The sequence below is a fragment of the Haemorhous mexicanus genome, chromosome 18, assembly GCF_027477595.1.
Source record: "Haemorhous mexicanus isolate bHaeMex1 chromosome 18, bHaeMex1.pri, whole genome shotgun sequence".
NCBI classification, from domain to species: domain Eukaryota; kingdom Metazoa; phylum Chordata; class Aves; order Passeriformes; family Fringillidae; genus Haemorhous; species Haemorhous mexicanus.
The window spans coordinates 15,900,004-15,922,158 of record NC_082358.1 but is presented as its reverse complement, the minus strand read 5'-3'; the positions used below and the strand labels follow the sequence as shown (position 1 = coordinate 15,922,158).

The window sequence follows — 22,155 nt, the reverse complement described above, 5'->3', positions numbered from 1 at the left end:
CAGTAATCACAGCCCCGTTCTCAGGTCTATAGTTTCTTTCCATTTTCATTCAAAGTCCAGCCTCACAGTCCTCTTCCCAGCCCCACAGTGATTTCAGCTCCCGCCCTACAGTGGCCATCAGCAACTGAGGCAATATCTCAGCATCACCGGGGTTTTCATGCGCAAGGTTGCAGCCCCCTTTTCCATTCCACGCATCCTGTTCTACTTTCAGTCACAATACTCAGCCCCTGCATCCATGTCACAGGCCTACATTGATTTTGGCACAAGGACACCATCGTCTCTCTGCCGGCCCTACAGGTCCTATGCCGTGTGCAGTCCCGATGCCAGCTCTGCAGTGATGACAGCTCCAGCCCTAGAGGTTCCCTTCCCAGCCCCGGTGACTTCAGCTCTTTTAGCTCTTGACCCGCAAGCTTTCTTTCACCGCCAGCTCTCTTCTTCCCGCAGGGGCGAGGCTGAGGGCGGTGTGCGGGCATCGCGCGGCGTTCGCCGGCAGGGGGCGTTACGGGGTACGCGGGCGGCTCGGCGTGCGACGGCAGAGGGCGTCGCGCCGCTCGCGGTTCGCGGGCGGGGCGGCGGCACGAGGAGAGGGACGTGGGGTGGGACGCAGTGGCGGCGATGGGGTTTGTGTGAGGGGTGGGCTTGATGGTGACTGATAGCTTTGTTGGAAGACTGCCTTTTTATCTAATTAAATCGTGATCCAATTAACTCTTGGTTGTCTAATTTAACTGGTACTGTGGATGTGCGTACTGTTGCAGTGGTTAATCGATTTCAATATTAGGTAATGCCAGCTGGAGCACTAATTAGGGCCCCCTATAGACTATGTATAAAAAAAAAAGAAAAAACTATATGTCTGGTGCAGCAGTAGAAAATTTCAGGCTCAAGGGAGTAAATATATTTTTTTCAATCGTTATTTGAAGGGCTTGGGTTTTTTTTTACTCCCAGGGGGGAGCCTAATGATACAGATACGGCATTTTGTGACCTCTACGAGCACGGAGCGGGAACGCGCCGCGGGGGCAAAGCACAGGCAGCTTCCCCTGGGACCGCTTCCTCCTCCCCGTTTGAGCCCGCCCTACTGCAGAGACCGCGGCGATGCAGAGGCGACACCGGAGCTCTGGCACCAGGCTGAGCCCGGCGGCTCCAGCAGCAATCCCGGCGCGGACTACAAGTACCACGAGCACTCGTGTGGGTACTACAGGTCCCACAATACCTCACGCCGCCTGGTGTCTCCGTGTCGGTCCCGATTTAAATCCAGGCAGTGAGGAAAATGGCGGTGTGGGGCTGAGCATGGGGGAGATGGAGATGTAGCTGAGCTCTGGCTCATTTCCCAGGTGAGTGGGGTTCGGAGGGAGGGAGTGAGTGAGTGAATAACGAGTGGAGAGAGGGGAGTTCTAGTTCGCGTTTCCCTGCTTCTAGTGCTGGGGTGGGACTGGGATGGCGAAGGGAGCGCTGCCCCTTGCCGGGGAAGGGAGAAGCTTGGGGGTGGCCTTGAGGGGTGGCTCTTTTCTGTCTTTCGCCCCCCTCCTCAATATGAACGTGGCTCCCTGATGGGAGGAGGAAGGGGAGCGTAGATGGGTTGTGTGTGAGGAATATTCCCAGGGCTGGAGATGAGGGGATTCCCCGGGCAATGTGTGGCTGCCTTTACCGCTTTCTAGCTCTTGTAACTTTACTGGTGACTGAGTTTTGAGGGAGCATTCGTGGGCCAGTGGCGGGGGATTGATTCGTGGACTGAAGGCTTCCCGTGTCGCTGTGTGATGCATATCTAAGTGTGGTGATTTTGGGTGGAGGTTCCTCGTAGAATACAAAGAGACCTGAGGTCGCTGTGGACCTGGCTTTAGAATCGTCTGACCCACGGTTTCTCAGTCTGAGCAGAGGCGGGGTGTGGGTGTAATACCTCGGTTAGAATGGCCCTCTCTACCATTCATCTGGATTTATCTGGTACCGAGGTGGTTCCAAAGACCTTGATATCCGCCTTCTCCTGGTCATCCTATAGCCTCGGTAAGTTTTAGAGCAGACTTCTCTTGTCTCCTTCTTATCTCTGGTAATAAGAAAAGGGATGAAAAATACTGGAACTGAAAGGTTCATTTCCGTGCCTCTTATCCATTTCTGCCTCGTAGCTGTAATGAAACGATGTTATTGAGGGGTGGAGATGAGATTCCCACCCGCAAACACCCCCTCCGCCCCGGCTCGGGTCGCATGCCACTGTAGGTGTTACTGTTTCTGGGATATAAATAGGGTGATTATGAGTTAGAATGTAACGTGAGGTTGAGATAATTCCCACGATTATCTTTTTTTGGTTCTAAAGTTGGTTTCTGCTCCTACACCTAAGCACGGTCAAGTTTTCCTTTAAAAGCGAAGCTTCTCAATTTGTCAGCTCATATTCAGACTCATTTGGATCTTCAGTATCTTTTTCCTCTTTTAGATAGAAGTTAACAGAAAATAGTTTGTTGGAGTCTAACTAAAATAACAAGACAAACAAAAGGAAATCTGAATGTGTGAGGGATGGCAATTTCTAGTATATGGTATCTGTAATACATTTAAGATGGATTCTTACCATAAGCTTAACATTTTTTTAAGCTTCATCACTGTTGTGAAAATAAATATTTTCTCATGGAATATTTCCATCTTAAAATGTTCATGTTCTGCTTCACATGAAACAAAGTTGTATGTTCTGAATATAAAACGTAGGTTCATAGAAACAAATAGTATATGAGTGAAAACCAGAGAATAAAAGCTTGGATTTAGAAGAAACAGACTAAATTGGGTGCTTTTGGGGGAGGGTTGGGCTTTCTGGTTTTTTTTCAGTTTTGTTACTTTTGTTTTTTAAACAAGATTGTCCATTATTACATGCAGTAATTACATTTACTTTTAACTGCTGTTACATCTGCTGTTCAGCTGATGTAAAGAATTTCCTTCAACTCTGTTACTACCGGTTTGGTTTTTTTAACTAATACCAGTGGATTTGATGGATTCACTGCTGACATGTGAAGCTAGGGATAGGGATATGGGAAGTCATAGTAAAAATAAACCCAACATTCAGCCTCACTTTAAGTACCTCTCCTGATTACAGTATGTTATTGCCAGTCTGATTTTATTTGGAATACAACTTGCGTGCATTTTGGGCTTGCCTATGTCTTTGTGTTTCTTTTAACTGTTCCTTTGAGGCCTTTGTTCATCCTGGCTTTGGATTTATTAACTTGGAAGTTTTGCATTGCCTAGTTACCTTTTTTTTTTTTTTTTTTCCTCACTGTGTCACTAATGTATACCCTAACATATAGCTGAGACAAAATGCAGATTAGGAAGAAGAAGCAAATCTATTTTACAATGGAACCTTATCTTTCAATCATGGTGGGGTTATTTTTATTAATAATGGATAAGAAATCATAATCACAAAACCTTCATTATCACTATCTGTGGTACAGTTTCCTAGAAAGGGGAAAGGGGGGGGGGGTGGGCTGTTTTTATTTTTCAAGAACTCTGAGAAAGAAAAGGTGTCTTGATGATATTTGCCTGCAAAAATAAACCGTTTGTAGCATGTGAAAATGTATTGAACGCTATAGTCTGACACTACAGGCTGCTTCAACTCCTGCATTTAAATGAGTCTCTCTTGAAAACGTGATCTTAAAGGACTGTACCGTACAGGATCTTCTGCATTTCATGTTCAAGCTTTTTTAGTGTTTAGACATATCTTAAATGTTCTTCTGACTTGTTTTAATAATAAAAAAAAATGGAGGAGAGTGGGAGGGGAGGAATAGAATCCTTTATGCCAAGGATATCTGACCTGAATGCTGGGGCAGCCTGCCTATGTAGTTTTTTAATTTGCTTTTCCCCGTTTCACCCCTGACTAAATCTGTTGATGTTTCTAGATGTAGTGTATTAGGAAAGAGGCAATTGTAAAAGAATTTAACTGCTACTGATTTAAATCTGCTATGGAATGTATTTCCACTCACCGTGATTTTTGTATGCTGCATTTAGTTGAGTGAAGGTACAGCAAATTATTTTGTGCATCATATAAATGGGAGGTATATTTCAGATGGATCCTGTTACTTTAATCATACTTCATTGGTGACTTTTTAAATTTGCAGTTATTAATAAACTGATTTTTGAAAAGTGAAACAAAATTATCTTACCTTCAATCTCTTGAAGGATATATAGTCTTTTGTGCGCTGTGTGTCTAATAACAGAATGCCCTGCCTCACTGAAACATCCCAAAGTGATTGAACAGGTAATATAACCGGGATTAGGTTGGGTGACTTTTGTTGCTGTATCTTTTAATTGAAGGGTTAAGTAAAAGAGAGAACTAAACAATTTACTTGCAAAAAACCCCAGTGAAATACATGTTCTCTCCAGTATTTTGGGGAAACGATTGTTCAGAACAGTTAGTCAGGGGTTCTCTGTTCATTTTGTGTGGGTCCAAAGAACTAAATAAATCTAAATCAAAGGTAGCATTCCTCTGGTTTTGCTTTGTGCACTCAATTTGTAGTTCTAACACTTTGCCAATTGCCCTGTAGAGTATATGAGCATCTTAACATTGCTGGGTTTTTTCATCATGTTCTCTGGAGGCTAGTAAGGCACAGAAAAAGGTAAACTGTGCTATTTGCTTTTTGCTGCTGCATGTGTCTGAGGGGGTAGCGTTCTATGTGGATAAACTTTTTCTAAAACCTTTTAGACAGGTGTCTAATTATGACTTGGTTTGCAGTTCTTTTTGTGCTCAGTTCATCTTTGCTGCTGAAAACTAAAGCAGACAGCAGCATCTTTTGTTATAGTACCCTCCTGGTTTCATCTTCTATGGCTGCCTTTTTGATGTTCAGAGTAGAGATTTCTGGCTCAATGGGTCAGAATGTCAGTCAGCACATTGCTTAACATTCTTAGGTAGTAATTGAAAGAATCCCCTCATAATCAGTATTTCAAGTATTTATCTAGTCATAGATTCAAAGATAGCAGTAATGGCAAAAAAAGCAAGCCTACTTTATCTGCAAACTGTTCACTTGATTAAAATAGAACAAAGCAAACATCTCCTGTAAACCTAGAATGTACATTTGATTCCCCCCCCCCCCCCCCCCTTAAAATGAGAGAGGCATTTTCTCTAATCAGTGCACAGTAAACTGAAAAAAAGGAAACATCTTCCCTGGCTGAAGTAGCTTTCAAAGACTTTTGTATTACAACTGCAGGTTTTCTGCTGAACCTCCTAATCTTTGGTGATATATGTTCCAGGCTGATGAATAAGATTTGTAGAGGTGAGGTATAGAACTAGTGCTAGCAAACTTGGCAGACTTGTATTGGTTCTGTGAGAGACAATAAGCAGGTAACATGGATGAGTGGAATTCAGGAACAATGGAAAATTGTTGAGTGCAAATTCAACTAAGTTGAAGGACAGCCATTACTTGATCACTTAATTGGAACAGAATAGCTTGCGTTGACATCCACTGTAATTTCTGTTCAAATGTACAGCTACAAGGTAGCTTTATCAACTGCTTTGTTTTCTCTTACCCATCTATCTCTCTGTAGCTGAACCTCAAGTGACTGCTATCAAGATTAATACACATTATAATCATTTTTCAGATTGGCGAAGCAATGCTTTTGGTAGATGAGCAAATTTTTTTTATTCCCCCTCATCTTAGGTCTGCTTTATAGCAATGAAACTTTTACTTTAAACTAAAGAGTCTGTCTAGGTAGAAGTGGAAGGTTGTTTGAGCAGTATATTTGAGACAGCTTTTTAAAAAGCTCTTTAAAAGCAGTGCAGATTTCCAGGCTTCACAAAAGAAAAGGGAAAAAAAAAAAAAAACCAAAACCAAACAACTAAAAAAAACCCACCAAAAAAACCAAACCAAAAATCAAAAAGCTTTTAGGGTCTGGTTTAGTATCTGCTTTGCAAGTTGCAAGAAGAGAAATATGAAAAGGAACCGCAGACATTCTGGATGTCAGCCTGAGAAATTTTCCACTGTTTCCTTTAATAACATGCAGGCATGCTTTTATTGCTGGAATTCCAGTTAGGAATCTTTTTCTGACTGGAACTTCAAACTATTTGGTGAGCAAGTGCTTGCTGAAAATCAATTGTCAAGAAATAAATTCTCATATGCGAGACTGTGCATAAACCATTCTCATGCTAAGTATCAATTACTGCTTATATTAATTTAGTTTCTTGTTTTGTTGTGTGTCAACTGTTCCTATTTCTACATGATCGCTGCTAGGTGACAATACATCTTTTCTTCCTATGGTAATTCTGGACTAACCTTTCCAGTAAGAACTGTTTGCTGCTATGCTAAAAATCTTAATTATCCTATCTTTAATATACAAAGGAAGAAAGACATTAGGAAACACATCTCTTGTAAAAGAGTTAAACTTAAAGATTATTTAATGGTTTTTTTTTAAATTATTGTAGTTTCAGGTACAATGGTGAAAATCAAACTGAAGGGATCTACAGGTTCAACCTCATTTGTCTACCTTAAAACTCTTTTCTGTGTAAGTTGCTCTTATTTACTAAAAGCTACTTGACCTTTCTCCAAGATGTAGAGGATTCTGTACTTGGAATCCTCTTGTCTTTCTGTCACTACAGATATTTATTGTTGGCTTGTGCTGTTTTGGGGTAGGGCCTAAAGAATCCTTCATATATTGGGTTGAGGATTTTGTTTTCTTAAATGCTGGGATGGGAGCTAAGCTACTGTGTTTTGTAAAAAGTAAGCAACATCACAACAAGCTCTTGTCTTACTAGTATTAATTGAAAATACAAAACCAGAACCCTTTAAATGCACGTTAATTGAAGCTCTTGAGCCAAGTCAGGGCCATTGTGCTTCCTTCTCTGTTACCTCTTTTTGTTGGGCTACTTTTTTTTTTTTTTAATAATTATATAAAAATTTCAGCATCTGGCTTCCGACTGCTCGTAATACTTTCTCACATATTTACTGCTAATGAGAATGCTAATGACTAAAGTTAAAAGTGGAGCATGTTGAACTTGACATGAACCTTAATATCTTTTCCAGCTTACCTAAGGATTGTATTGTGAATTGTGTATGTTTTAATTGGTTGCTCACTGATTAAAAGTACTAAAATTACTGCCATTGCTTCGTATATCTTTTGGATAGTTTATATGTTTGTTACTTTACAAATTTGATGCAAAGATAAAGAGATGGATTTTTAAGTCTTAGTGAGACTTTTTCTCTAGTATAGATTTAGTAACTACAGGTAGTAATTCTAGTCAGTGATCACTGAAGAAGAAGCCACGGTGACTTAAGAGAACTTTCTTTTCAGGGTGACTGACTGAATATATCTCTAGCATTTGATTTAGGTGACTTGTCCTTACTCCAGTGATGCTTTGGTCTTTATTCCTAGTGTTTTACCTAGGGAAGAAGACAGTGTGCTATAGCCAGTAGATCTTTGTTCAATTTTCCTCCACTCAGTAAAATAGAAAAAGTAAATCTGAATTAATTCTTCTGTCAAAATGACAGACCAGTGCGAAAGTACCAAAAGTTGAGCGTTGCCAGTGGAGAAAAAGGTTAGAAGATTGAAAATACTACATTATTATACAGTCATGCTATGCCTTCCTCTCGAATGTAAGTATTTCTGGTATATGCAGTATCAACGAGTAAAATGGACTATGTTTCTCTGTATTTTTAATAAGACGCAGTATTTCCAACATTTCTCTCCCTTTTTTTTTTTATGTTGGCCTTACAGTACAAGACAGATCTATACAAAACCACAAGTGTAATGGGAAAGCAACAGGAGGAAAGTGTTTTCTTCTTCACTCATTGCAGTTACTCTCCTTATTATCAGATGGCAGGGTTAAAAATAAAAAAAAGGCTACTTTCAGATAGTGTAGAGTTTAACTACAGAACTGACTGCCGCAGAATATCCAGCAGCTAGGAGAACCATGTTGAACCAGGAAATTCCTGAACTGTAGATTGTTGAATTTGAGAGCATGCTAAAACACGTTCATATGCTTTTTCTTTCTAGGCATTCCTACTGGCCTCTGCTGTAGCGAATACTGTGCTCGGTAAGTTTTCTGTCACAACTACTTTGTTTTCGCTGCATCAATTCTCCTAAACTATTGGTATTTAAGGAGTTAAGAAAAGGAGAAAATAATTTCAATTCCCTTAGAAAAATAAAGGGTTTTTTTTCATGTTCCATGTTAATATGATATATACTTTGCTGTCTTCCACCTCACTTGAGGAAATGCATGGAATGACCTGGCTTTGGTATGCTTCGTGGTATCCAACACTGTTAGGCTTTTGGGGAATACTTGGACCATTAAAGGATGCTCCTCCTAAGATGTCAGATACACTGTATCCTTGGGTGTGTATATCTGCCTTTGGCTTTTAATTCTCTCTATCACTAGTACTAGAGTTTTCTTCTTCCTGAAGTAACCAATAATTGTTCTGAGCAAAGTATTCATGTTATTTTGAAAGACTGATGATGAAACAGGATTTCTTAGCTAAATCTGTTCTGGGCTCAGTGCAGATATAATGCGAATCACTGAAGGGTATTGTTTGTTTGAGGTTTGGTCGAAGCTTCTGGGGTAAGCAATTTAGCCTTCAATATTCGATTAGATTGATATGTCAGCTTCTATACCTGTTGCTGGAGAGTAGTGAAATGGAAAACTTGTCTGGAGATTCTATTTAGTGGGATTTTGGTCTCAAGAAAGGAAGCGCCACCTTGCTTAATTTTTAAATAATTGAGCCTGTAAATCCAAGATTTTATTTGACCAGAGACATGCACAATACCACTACAGCTTTGTTTTGAGCAGTAAATTGTAGCAGATACTGTGTGATAACCTGACTGTATTGTGGAAAGATTAATTAACCTGATTTGGGGGGGATTCTATTCTGTCTGTATTTTGCAATTTCACTGAAGGCACTGTATCTACTAAGCGCTGTTCACTGTGAAGGAAATATGGCACGGAATATGAAAAAGAAATAGAGAAAAGGGGATCCTAATTAATGGAAGGCTCAAATCTGTTGGTATAACATGGGAAGACAACTGATTTTTCTTCAAATATTGAATGGTAGGCATTTTTGTTGAACTAAATACCTCTTGCAGCCAAATGAAGTGTACCTGCATATACTCAATCAGATTGTAATTACAGCATTGAGCTTGAAACATTTCCATATTTCAAGGACAAATTGGGGTTTAGAACTGGCACCTTTGTATTAAGTAGCTGTACTTATTCCTTTCAATTAAATTAATCCTATATAAGCACTGATACTATGCATGGAAAATGTGAACTATTTTGATTTCCTTTCTTCATTAGCTTGTTTTGGTCTTAGTAGTTTCTGATCTCGTAGTCTCAAATCTGAGAGTCTAGTTTTGCCAAAAACTCATTAACTTCATTAACAGGCCGTTAATTATTATTAGATCAGCAAATACCAAGATCTAATCTTAAAAACAAAGAGGATGTGTGTTTTTCAATAAATTTTTAAAAGAATCTATTTTAGTAGCATGACAGAAAAAGGTACTAAGTAGGAGTCTCAAAAGCATTCCTAAGACACCAGGCATTTAACTTCCCTTAAAGCCAGTTTATGTGGGTCTGAATAGACTCACACAGTATGAAGCCCTATAATGGATAGATGACTTCCCCCCTACCTGCTGCCCACAGCACTCAAACACTTTTTCAGAATATGAATCTACATTTTTAAAAGTGTCATGTTTCTGGTGTAAAATAATATATTTGCTGACATTATTTCTGTAACTTACTTCTTGTGCAAGCACATGAATAAATGTTCATAAGTACTGCATCTGCTGACTAGCAAAATGTGCCAGCGGCAAGGGGATGTGATTTATGGAGTACATTTCTTTCGTGCTCATGGGCTCACCCTTATTGATGGGTGTAAATATATTCGTTGTGATCTGTCATAATCAAGACAGTATGTATCACTGTTGTTTACTCTCTATTGGAAAAAGCCTGTGTGTTCTGATTTGTCACTGGAACTCTCGAAGTACCCATTCTGGGCAAAGGCCACGTTAAGATACAGGTCCTTGACAGACTTCTGATCTTCATTTATGAGATTATTATCTATTACTGTGTGGTATATTGGAAGTGATTGCTGTGTTACTGCTCATGAGACTTTGTGCGGGACTGGCCCCCATCAGGTCACAGAAAAGACTACTAATAGCATTATTTGTCTGTTGCATCACCTGTGCAGTGCACTGTTTCAGGAATCTGCTTAAATTAAGAATGTGCAACAAGGATTAAAGAACTCTTGAGAGGTGGAGCTGACAATACTAGTTGGAGTTTTTTGAATCACCTCACATCCTTAGTATTTTCAGTGTAAGTTTCTGTATGTCTTTAAAAAGCTTATGGAAAAAATAGTATAATGTGCCATAAGGAAATTTCTACTCTGTTTGCCAGCAAGGTAGTCATCAAGCAGGGCACTGCCTCGGTTGCTAAACTGAGCATGCCTTCTGCACGGGTTGCTTGCTGGAGGGGCAGGAAAGTTGGTTTTTAGCACTGTTGGATGAGACCTCCAGCTACCATTTCAAATGAAATCTTGAATTAGGAGGGAGGTAAGAGTGGCCTTTGCTAAGCCCTTGATCCTGCTGCTGCATCATGCTTTATGGATGCTGTGTGTGGGTGAGGCAGTATAATCTAGAAATAGGTCCCTGTTCTCTAGGTACTGTGCTGCCAGGCACTTTAACTGCTTTGTAGCTGGCAGGTTTATGCTCTAGGTCTTGGTAATATAGTGATAAAGTATGTCCTGTTCTGTCAGCACGGAGAAGCTGTGCCGCAACAAAGCTAACTTGGTTAGATAAAATACATGAGGATCTTGGCCATTGGTTTAAAACAAAACTGAGCATGTTAGAGTACTTTAAATAAGGCACTTGTCAGCTATACAGATATCTCCATTAGAGCAGCAAGGTTAAGTTCAGTTTGTTTAGACATTCAACCAGTTTCTCTTCCAAAGCCTTAATTTCTTGGACTGAATAAAAGGTTACACTTTGTTCAACATAAGTCTCTGCTCATTTTTCAAATGTCCGAACCAAAAAGTAGTTCTGAGGCGTATGTCAGAGACAGGCATTAAAGAATTAGAACAGGCTGCTGTGATGGAAAATGTTAGGCATCCTTAACCACAGATGTAGTTGTGCCTGCACAGGCACTGATATGCTGTAGTTTATTTTTCTGTTTTAGGCAAAGATGCCCACCCAAAATTAGCAAGGTTCCTTTCTTTTTACTGCACCAATACGTCAAATCTAACTTTCATTCAGTAGATCATTCTAATTTCAGTCTGAATCAACAGATGAAACATCTGTTGCAATGCTGGGTGTATCAAGGCTGTTTTATTAAAGATGAAGTATATTAAGTTGAGGGTGAGTGTGTGTGTGTTCGTGTGTCTCCAGATGTCCTTGTGGAAATGTCTGTTGATGTGTGGTTTTAAATGTTTTTCAGCAATACATTCCTTCCACCCTGCTGCCAATGCGGTGCTACAGAAGAGGAAAAAGCAGAAATAATACTATTTCTGTTTGATAGGGTCTTATTTTCATGGCCTGTTAATTTTAACTGGGAAGGGCAAACTACATCTGATTGGCCTCATGCATAATGCAAATGTGGCATGTTTTAAAAACAACTTATTTTAAAATATCTTTACAGGGCTTAAAACATTTTTACACATTACAGGTGAACATGGTTTACTTCTAGTTGTTTCTATAAGCTAGGTACAGTCTTCAGAAACTGGAAAAATGCACGCTGTAGACTGCTCTGTAAAGAGCTTGCACGCTTTCCCAAAATGTGTTTTTCCTAAATGACTTCAGAATAGGACAATGTGCAGCTCCACCCAATCCACGGTCTCAGTAAGACTGAGACATGCCGTTAATTAAGGACAGTCTCTTACTATCTTCATGACCTGCATGATAAATCAAAGAAAGAAAAGAAAAAAGAAAATCAAAAGATACATTTTTGAGGAAATTGTATACAGTTTAGTAAAGGGTTCTCAGAATGAGTAATTTTTTGCAGGTTCGCTGGGGCATCATTGTGAATCTTGTTTGCTTGGAACGGTAATTATACAGACTCAGACTTTAGTTATTAGGTTACTTATGTAGTGATGTAGTAAAAAATTCCAAATTTTACTCAACTTTTGTAATTGGTATATTTTTGGAGACAGTGCTAGCAGTTGCCAGTATTGTCTTCCCATCCCCCAGCTTTTGAGTCTAGTTTGCTTGCAGCTGCGGTAGTAGGCATCCTTCTTTCAGGAAGTGACCTTGACTTGTATTAATCAAATTCAGAAAACACAGAAAAACTTCTTGGTAACGTGCTGACTTGATAAAAAAATTATAGTATCCATTTTCTTCTGAAACGAGGCCATCGTACAAAAAGGGCATTCATTTATAATATCTTACTGTAAAAGAATTTCTCTAAAATTATGTGGTATTCAGAGAAGGCAAAAACAACAAAACCAAACTGCACTTTTTACTGAGAAGAATGTATTGAGAACTTTTAATAAAAGTAACTAAGTCTTAAATTGGTATTGGCAAAAGTGTGTCCTAATCTAGCTAAGCTGTGAAAATACAGCATTATTTGATAGCATTTTCTGTGGTGTCTTTCCATTTTTGAACTACAGTAGGAAAGCTTGGTAGTAGGGCATCAACTCGGTCACCTAAGATCTTATGATGGCTTCAACTTTCTGACTTTATGTTTTAATCACTTCCTGCATCTTTTGTTAGCATTTCTCAAGGCATTGCACTTAACCTCATAGTAGCTGCATTAAGCTGCTGCTGTGTCTACTTACATAGATTAAGAAAGTAATCTACCTGTGTCGATTCCAGAAATCACTGTTTGACCTTGTACACCAGCTGGAAATTGGTTTTCTTTGGCTGCTCTGAAATGGAGTGGCTGACTATACTTGAAGCAGGTTTTAAGAGGCTTAATGATTATCTTATTGCCTAAAACTGTTTTGTGAATTGAGTCACAGAAGTATGATTTGCAAAACTATGACTTACATAAGTTTGATTGGCAATGTTTTCAGCTGGCGTAGCTGTTTTGTAAGATTCTTCATCCGTTTTCTGGATCTGTATAGAGGTCCGAGACCAGAGTATCTTTCACCATTACAAAGTGCACTGAAAGCCTTCAACATATCTGGGTAAGATAGTGATTTTGAAAGTGCATGTTGATGGAAAATTAGTAATAGCTGCCAACTGACTAATGTTTTTTTCCACTTTAGGTTGTCATGTGCATTATCTTAAACAATCTACCTTGGCTTCAGGGCTTGGAAAACTGAGTTGCGTTTTCACCAGAATCCTTACCATAAACCTTTTCTGTATGTTGATGGCATATATACTCATTTTACCCCTTCACAGTATATTCAGATTCTTGTCAACCTTTTTGCCCTGTGTTGGAGATCAGACTATGCCAAAATACATGCCTCCAAATGTTTCCTAATTTGACTGCCTCCTGTTTTGGAATGGTTAGTTCTGTGTGTTTTACTCTGCAAGTGTATGCGATGACTTGCCATTCTACTTGGTATCAAATCAGAGCTGCTAAAATCTCTAAGGAAGCCTATACATTTCCGCTGTATTGAATCATACTCTTAGGTTATGATGCTAAAGAATTTGCCTGAACTACATGCTTTACATGCTTCCCTTCATGCTGTCTTGTATTATGGTGTCTGTTGCTGCACTGAACTGAACATCTTCACAGGAGCTTTAGTCCTCTCTTCTTTTCACCAATAAAGGGGTGATAAATCTGTTGCTCTCCTTGCTTAAGTGTAGCTGGACATTGATTTTTTTTTTTTTTTTTTCAAGTTCAAATGCCAAAACACAATCACAGATCTTGTAATTCAGATTTGCTGTCATCAATGTTTTCACCAATCTCCAAGAGAAAAACCTGGTGGCAGCACAGATTTTGGGGTACCCCTCCATGGACTGATTCACCTGGGTCTGTAGTTCCTGGAATGAAAACTGCTTTGTTAGTGATGATACAGTGGAACAAGAAGCCTGTTCTATGTTTGTGCTCTAGTTCTGTAATAACATGAGTGAATATGCATCTTTCTTTTTCAGTGCTAAACCAAGACAATCTATTGCAAATCTCATGCCCAGAGCATTTTCTACTTTTTTGTAAAGTTTTTTTGTTTTCTTTTGCTTTTGTTTGTTGTCCTTTGCAAGATTTTGAAGACCTGAGGATATTTGTAGCCAAGAGCCATGACTTCTATGTCCGTCCTTCATGGAGTAGATGATGTCCTGTTTTGTAGTCAACATCTAGAAGCAGGCTATTATGACTGGTACTGTGAGGACTGGGCAGCAGTACTTCTTGGGCTGCTCAGCCTTATGCCACAGTACCGTGGATTCCTCGTTTGTCGTGAACCAAAGTAAATTACTGCGGCTCTGGATTGCGCATTCAGAATCTTTTCTGGCAGTTTATTTAGTGTTGGTGCTCTCCCTCCCCTTTCTCAAGGTCGTTCCTGTTTGCTAGCACAAACAGGCGGCTCGTAGCTGTAACACCTCCAGAGTTAAGTGATGCTTTGATAATGCCCAGTATCAGTTCTAGCCCTTTGCTTACTGCCATGGTTTTCAGCTAAAGCGGGGTAAAGGGGCCCTGCTTCTGCCCAACTTCTTACTCGCTGCCGTACTGCTTCGGACGACTCCCCTTTCCTTTTATTTCCATGCTGAAAGCAATTCTCAGCGGAGGAGGCTGCTGGGCGTTCTGCTGCTCGGCGTTCTGCTGCTCCTTCTAAGGGAGGGGAAAGGGAGGAGAGGCCCTTCTCCCTTACTGTCCGCTCCCTGACGGGGGCGGCCCGGGCCGCAAGGAGTTAAGGGCCGCTGCCGCCCGCGGTTCTGTCTGCAGCCGCCGCACGCTCATTGGTTGCAAAAAGGTGAAATTGAAACCACAGTAAACTTTTGACCCTGTAGCCGTTCTTGTGGAACGCCTTCCCCTTGCCAAGAGCAGAGGGCTTCTCCACCCCACCCCCGCCCCGTTTCCCCCTTTTTCCTGTATTTTTTTCTCTGTGATCATGCTGTGCTGCATGCAGTCTCCCCGAGGGGAGGGGGAGGGCGAGAACAAGCGAGTAGTTTGCTTGTGTGCCGCTAATGGCAAAGCTGGAATTTGCCTTAAAGGCTACTACCAGCTATCTTCTGAAAGTCCCATCGCTACACAAGTAGGAATCAATTTTTTTTTTTTTTTTTTTTTTTTTTTTTTTTTTTTTTCCCGTTTGCAACATGTTTCTGTATGGTTGAAGAAAAAACCAACACAACTAAAAGCAACCTACAAATTGATGCTGACGATCAGGGCTAATTAGAAAGTGGGGAAGGGAGGATGAGTCACCGGGTACGATGGTTTCAGCAAGCTTAATAAACACTGTTGAATTTTTTAAAAGATTGAAGTGGTGTCTCCTAACTGAAATCCTACGTCGGAATATCTCAATAGTACAACTTAGTTCATATGTCTGTGAATTGAATACATATTTACCTAACTCCTTTTCTATTCTGCATCTCCCTTAAACAAGAAAATCTCCAACACTTCAGTCTGAGAGACAGGTAGTGTCAGCTGAACTTCACTGCCAAATTGTGAAGTATCGGAGGCCTAGAGTAGCCAATGTTAGGAATTTTTATTTAGGGTGTGACTCCAGCAAATTAACGTGTGTGTCATTTTCATGCTCTGCAGATTTTATCACAAACCTGAAATATCTGTGGCCGAGAAAATTCACCTTCCCCTTTGTAGCTTTGCCAAATCAGGCAAATTTTAGCAGCATTACATTTTCGATGAAGTATGAAAACGACATTTAGTTATTTCACATTTCTTTCCCCTTAAATGTATGTCTTTTCACTGACAAAAGAATCGTTGACTTGATTACTGCATCAGTTTCCATTTCCTCTGCTGGCTCATAGGCGCAGGTATGGCCGCCTGTTCTTGCTGGAACATTAAATTTACTGAATGTTAAGTGCCACTTAATCAAGAAGTCACTCAGCACCTTACCTAGAGATAACATTCGAAACTCTTTCTCAACAAAGAAACCTGATGCCTGACTGCTTCAGTCTGTTGTTTCCACGTCTCTCCTGTCTTGTTTTTGCAAATAGTTTCATCGGTTTTATATAGCATGTTCATTTTCCTAATTAGAGATTAGGCTGGGGAGGGACCCACAACTGCTGTGATTTGCACTCTTTAAAAATTCAGGTCTGTAAGCAGTTTAGTGGTTAAGAAGTGTTTACTTTACAGCAGTATTAATAGAGTAGGACAGAATTGTGGTGGTTCCGTGTGGGCTGTTCTTGTAGTGCTGCTTTGTTCTTGATGCAGCTTTTTCTGGGAATTGAGGGAGTCTCCAGAAGCATTGCCAGCAACATCGAGGGAACAATGAATATTAAATGATTAATAGCAGATCCTCTGCACCCTCGTGTGTGCAATTCTGCTTAAAACTGCAAAAGAAACGAGCCCTGACATTGATCGTTTGTGGCCTCCCTGTTTATTCCAGCTAGTGTACCTAAGCAGCAGCTATTATACAGTTTCTTTTTCCCCAATCCCTGTAATTCGTTGTTCTCTCCTTCCTGTGCCTGTATACGTCCTGTCTGCTTCTCATTGTCTTTTTCATGGCAGTTCTTCTGCCTTCACAGTGGAGCTGCAGTGAAGCTGCACATCATGTTGCCTATCACAGTAAAATGGGATAAATGCTCTTCTAAAGGAGAGTGAGTAACAACTGTCACAAATTAGGAATCAATTCTGAACTCTGTTTCTGAAGCATATTTTAATGTGTCTTAGTCTTCTCTTGAACACTTGCGTGGTTGCATTGTGATAACATGTGTACATGCCTTTTAGTGGTAGAAATCCGTGAACTTTAAAATTGTTACTGCAAATGCCAGCAGAAGGGTGGGAAACTGGCAAAAAAGAAGTAACACTGATACTGAAGCTGCAGAAGCACAAATTTCTTTAGTCCTATAAATTCTAGAACTTCAAGGGACCCCACTGGGGGGAGTGTTTTTGAAGATCATTATTGAGAGCTAACTGCTGATTATGAAATATCACCAGTGTAACCATTTCCTGCAATGAATGCGCCTGAAAATAAGGGTGTCACGGATACTGTGAAGACATTTTGTAACCAAAAAGCATTAAATGAGCAGTCGCAAACTGAAAATGCGTTGGCGTTCTCTACTGCTTTATTCTGTGTGTTTATTCAGAGAAGATCTTGATGTTGGTTTCATCTCCCCGTATTCCAAAATAGGGTCTTGCCGGCTGCTTTGGAGTTGCTCTATTAGAATTTTCTCCCCCACCATGGTTTCCACACAGTGAATGAGAAATTTAAAAAGAAGTTCCTGCCATGGTGTTTTCATCTATTTTTTCTCTCTCTTGAGTAAGCAGCTTTCTAAGTAGAAAGCAGTTTTCTATCTGCTTTCTTCGAAACAAAAGGATGGAAAGGTGATTTAGAGGAGATTCCAGAGCACAGCATCTCTGTTTGGAAAACTATTGTATGTTCCAAAGCTCATCAGAACTACTATTGTGTGCTTCAAACTTCTGCTGGTTTATTAAAGTTTGGCAGTTTCCCCTAGATCAGCTCCTCACTGTCATGCTGGCATAAATGATGTTGAAAAAGAGTAGACATGTAGTAGTTGAACCTCAGAGTTTTGTTTGGTTTTAAAACATTACCATTGTATCTGTCTTTTGTGCTTTTATGTCCATTTCAGTCGGTGGTGAAACTTACTACCTGCAGTGTGATGGTTTAATTGTGGGATGCAATAAGTGGCTTTTTCTTGGCTTCTTCCTCAATAGTTTTGTCTCAAAACTGTCCTCTCCACATCCTTGTTGCAGCTTTTCAGTGATGAGTGAACGCTTGGTCTTCTGCAGCAGTAATGGCTTGCGTTTCTGGATTTTAAATGCTTTTTCTGAAGAGCATGTTTATAGCAACAACTTACTGAAAGACATTTTTAAAAAAATTAATCTATTCATTTTTGTACATCCTCTGCCAATATAATAATTTTTCTGAGTTCTCTTGTGATACCGTCAAGATGCAACATGAATAGACACTGAAAAGTTTAAACTGTAGACATATGAATTCCCTTGAGGACACATGTCCATACACACAGTCTTGTTTTTTTCCGGCATCAGTATCTGAGAATTTTTTTTCTCCTTTAATGTACAAACCAGTTTGTAGAAAGAAAAGTGTTCTGATAGAAAAATGGTGTGATCTTGGTGAAGCAGACCTCCTGCTGCAAGTGGTGTTTTGCCTGCAGTTCCTTGAAAAATGTGATAAAAATCATTGGCTGCTATAGCTGAAAGGACTGTATGCATTTATAACTCTGTAGGTTGCATTATCTATGTAAATGTGCGTAGGCTAGGGTGGGTTGATATGCCCTGATAATCAGGTTATTCCTAGCTTCTGTTACAGGCTCAGGTTTTTTGATCTCTCAGGCCACAGGGACAGTAAACAGTAGCTTTGCTTACTGATTTCTGCTGAAGTAGCAGACCAGGATATTTACTATGCTCTCCTTTTAGAAGACTGTGCTTTGTTTCCAGCACAGTTTTAAACTGATTCCTCTAAATTTTCCTTTTGATGTTTCTTGAGAGTGTGAGTGTGTGTGTGTGTATGTATGTATATGTGTGTGTATACATACATACATACATACATACATACATACATATATATATATATATATAGTGCTTGTGATAATCAATATAAGGTATCAGGTAATTTATCAAAGCAGTGAATGAACTATAAGTAGCAGAGAGACAGTATTCCTGAACAGATACAAGAAAAAAAAAAACCAGAAAAAAAAAACCAGTTGGCTGAAGTGGTCCGTAACTGTTGCATCCGTTCGTTTGTGGTATGTAGTTGTCCTTACAATAGTCTGCTGAAGACTTAGACAGGAGAAGGATTCAACTTTACAGTTTGTGGTATCAAAAATTCCTCATGATATATCATAGCATAATGCCCATTTTTCGCTCTCTCCAATCAGATGGCAGCTGGAAAGGCGTGGTTTTCTTCAAGATAAGTAAATGAAAAGCACGGGCCAATGGTTCTTGCAGTACTAATGGTCTGGTCCTTAAAGCAGGCAGTTTTGGTTCTCGAGGTACAAATAGGGAATGTCCAGAGAAATTACAGATGTGATGAATGTAAATAAATTCAGAGCAAAAATTATATGCTACCAAAACCAGTATGTCTTCTGTCTTGTTGGCTCCACATGCTATAGCAGTCTTTTGTTGATGATGCTGTGAAAATACAGGACAAGTATTTTTCATTTTGGATATTACTACTAAAATATATATTCATTTCTAGCATTATACCAGACAACTGCAGACATTCTTTAATAAACCTCAGAGCTGTGACGTGGTAGAGAATTGGAAAATAAGTGATGTTTATTTTTTTTTTTTTCTAGTGCTAAGTTTTCTCTGTCCTAGAGGGGAAAAAGGCTCTGCATACTGAGCATGGACAATTGCAAAAACTCTGTTTTTTCTGAGGAAAGAATTTCTAATGCCTTATGGGGAAAAAATGATACTGCTTTTTATTCATTGTGTATTCAATCATAAATAGAGGGAGCAAAACAGTTATCCTGCCTGTGTGAATGGAGGAGGAAGGGGAATTGCAAACCCAATGGTTACAGCCTACTGTTTAATTGTCCTCAGTGTTGTTCTTAAGAAACTGACATTTCTGATAGTACAGACCACAGGAATTTTGAATTAATACATTTAAATAGTGCATATTCAATATGCTGATAACTTTAATTACACTTCTTTTTATATTTTTCAGCTTCTTGTATAGAATATTCATTAGGTGATTTGTTATTTCAAAAGCTGTCATTCCCCCTTTTTGCCCCACCCTTCTGTTAAAGTACCAAATACACTTCTGTCTTTTTGTTTTAGATTTCCTTTGTTTTTCACATTGATTCTCTATCATGTATTTAATGCTGTCCTCCAGGGTCCTGTGTCAACATTGCTTGCACAGGACATTAATTTGAACTGAGGATTTAAATCAGAGGAGTCTTATTTTGAAATAGCATAAGTTGAAAATGAAAAAAAAAAATGGATCAATAGGAAGCTTGGTATAAGAGACAGAGAGGATGTTTGCAGACAGAATAAATGCTTGAGATTTTCAGAAGGTGCATAACAGAGCATGACACACAGGAACAGGCTGGAGTGTTGTGGTTTTAAGAGGGGGGGTGCAGTGGGGGCTTCCTGTTAAGGAAAAGCAAAAACCATTTAAAACTGATGAAAAAAAATTCACTTACATGTTTGGCATGCACATGGTAGATGCAAGTTATTAGAGTACTAAAATGTGTTTTGTATTTTTAAGTGGAGAATACTTAGAGTTTTATATTTATAAGAGCATTCTGTGGTATTTACTAGTTTCCTACTAATTTCTAGAATTTCTAGATTCAACCCCTTTTCAGTACTGAGTAAAATGGGGCTCTGATACAACATGGAATGGTGATTTCGATTGTTCTGTGGCAAATCAGTATTTATAATTAACGCATTAGTGCCATTTGTTTAAATAATGTTTATTTGAAAGAAATACCCCTTCTCTTTTGCTTTCTTGTTGTTTTATGGGTACATAATATAAATTCTGTCTCTCCAGGTATACGTCTCCACATTTCTGATCTTTCTAGAAGCAAAGCATTCTAAGTTGTATTTTTCTTTGTTGCTTGCTATTACAGTATGTCAGTGCATGATGAATACTGTTTAATGACCCTGTTTTAGATAGTGTACTACTCATGGTGTCTTCACAGTGTTCTTCAGTTAGTGGTTTCATGATGTTTTAAATAGCTTTTGAGACACTTTGAAGGCTGCTAGTCATTCATTGGCTCAGAAAGTTAGGAAAATGTTAACTCGCTTGGCTGTAAAAGCAAAATTAGTCTTGGTTTTGTGGAAATCTAATTCAGTGTGTTGTTGAAGTGCAGTCATTTAAAAACCCAGTCTTTCTTAAAGGTGCTTTCATTCTTTATTTTGTCATATGCACTAGCGGACCTAAGACAGTTTTCTAGTTATGCTTTAGGATTGAAGTGGATTAGAAATGGGAGAACTTCTGCCCTGCTTGTACTGTGTGTTATTGATCAGTCCTTAACCACTGCAGTTTGCAGAATGATACTTTAACATACCAGTTTCATTTTGCTTAAAATGCTTTGCTGTGATGTGTCATATCTTTGTAGCTAATAGTGAGCAATTTGTCAATGTGTAGATGGCCATGCCGTGGCAGCAGGGCTTACTTGGGTAACCCTTTCAACTGGCCTAAGGTAGTAAGAAATCCCCACTTATCATCCCCAGTTCTGCAAAGATCCTTGAATTTTTAAGAACATGTAGAACTAGGAAAAATATGTAAAACATTAGACTTTTATGTAAAAAATCAGAATTTTATAAGGATTACTACAGCAGAAAATGTTCAAGTAAAATTGGACTGGAAAAATACAGAATTGAAAGTGGATATAAGAACAATTTTTTTTTCTTCTGGTTTGCATTTGACTTGGTTTGAAGTTGACTATGTCCATTCTGGTAGAAAGTGTATATTAGAGGATTATATGTAACTTGATGAAAGATTTTTAGAAATGCTTCCATTAATTTCAGTGTCATGATGTTTGTGTAACAATATCCTACTTTGGAAGTTAAAATTTGAAAACAGTAAACTTTTGACCTTGGGTAAATGTTGCCTCGTATAATGCATTATATTCAGCCGGTAAAGTAAAAATTGCATTTTACTGGGCTCTAGTTTGTGGAAAACATAGTGAATATAGGTTGGCAATGCCTGACAGCTGATATTTATCAAGGCTAACATGAACTTTACTCATTCTTACATTTTTAAGCAGCTTTCAAAGCTCTGCATGTATACAAACGTTCACATGAACTTTACTCAATCTTGCATTTTCAAGCAGCTTTCAGAGCTTAACATGTGTACACATGTTCAGCCTGTCTTGTAGCTTTTAGCACTTTGTTCTAGAGATGTTAACTCTTACTAAGATTGGAATGCACCTATAATGATTTTCATTTCTCAAATTTAGTCACAATATGAGCATTTTGTAAACTAGCACTATAGTGTAAAAACTCAAGAGTAATGTTTAAAGATCAAAAATCCTTTTTAACTATTGAATTTTTCAGTGGGCTTCAGACTTTCAGTACATGGGATTATGCTAAATGTGCAGTATACTCTTGGAAGCATACATTTTCTAGAAATCATAAAATTAAATATCGTTAAAATGCGGTTCCTTAGTAGAATAAATGCTAAAGCTTTACTTTAGGTAAATGATAACACATGTCAGAGAGAAGATACA

General features: G+C 39.1%; 1 protein-coding gene across 19 annotated transcripts in view; it reads left to right on the top strand.

The window, feature by feature from the left end:
* The first annotated feature begins 1,107 nt into the window (after positions 1-1,107).
* The window catches only part of NCOA3 (nuclear receptor coactivator 3), a 54,039-nt gene continuing 32,991 nt past the window's right edge, over positions 1,108-22,155 (top strand). For 4 of the 19 annotated variants that reach the window (XM_059862718.1, XM_059862722.1, XM_059862707.1 and 1 more), the window contains exons 1-2: positions 1,110-1,328; positions 7,948-7,987. The gene's annotated coding sequence lies outside the window, so the exon portion shown is untranslated. Of the gene's footprint in view, positions 1,329-1,784; positions 1,996-6,379; positions 6,460-7,947; positions 7,988-8,844; positions 8,996-12,995; positions 13,062-22,155 lie in introns of those variants that run through there. The other 15 variants (XM_059862719.1, XM_059862709.1, XM_059862710.1 and 12 more) reach the window with 8 other exon arrangements.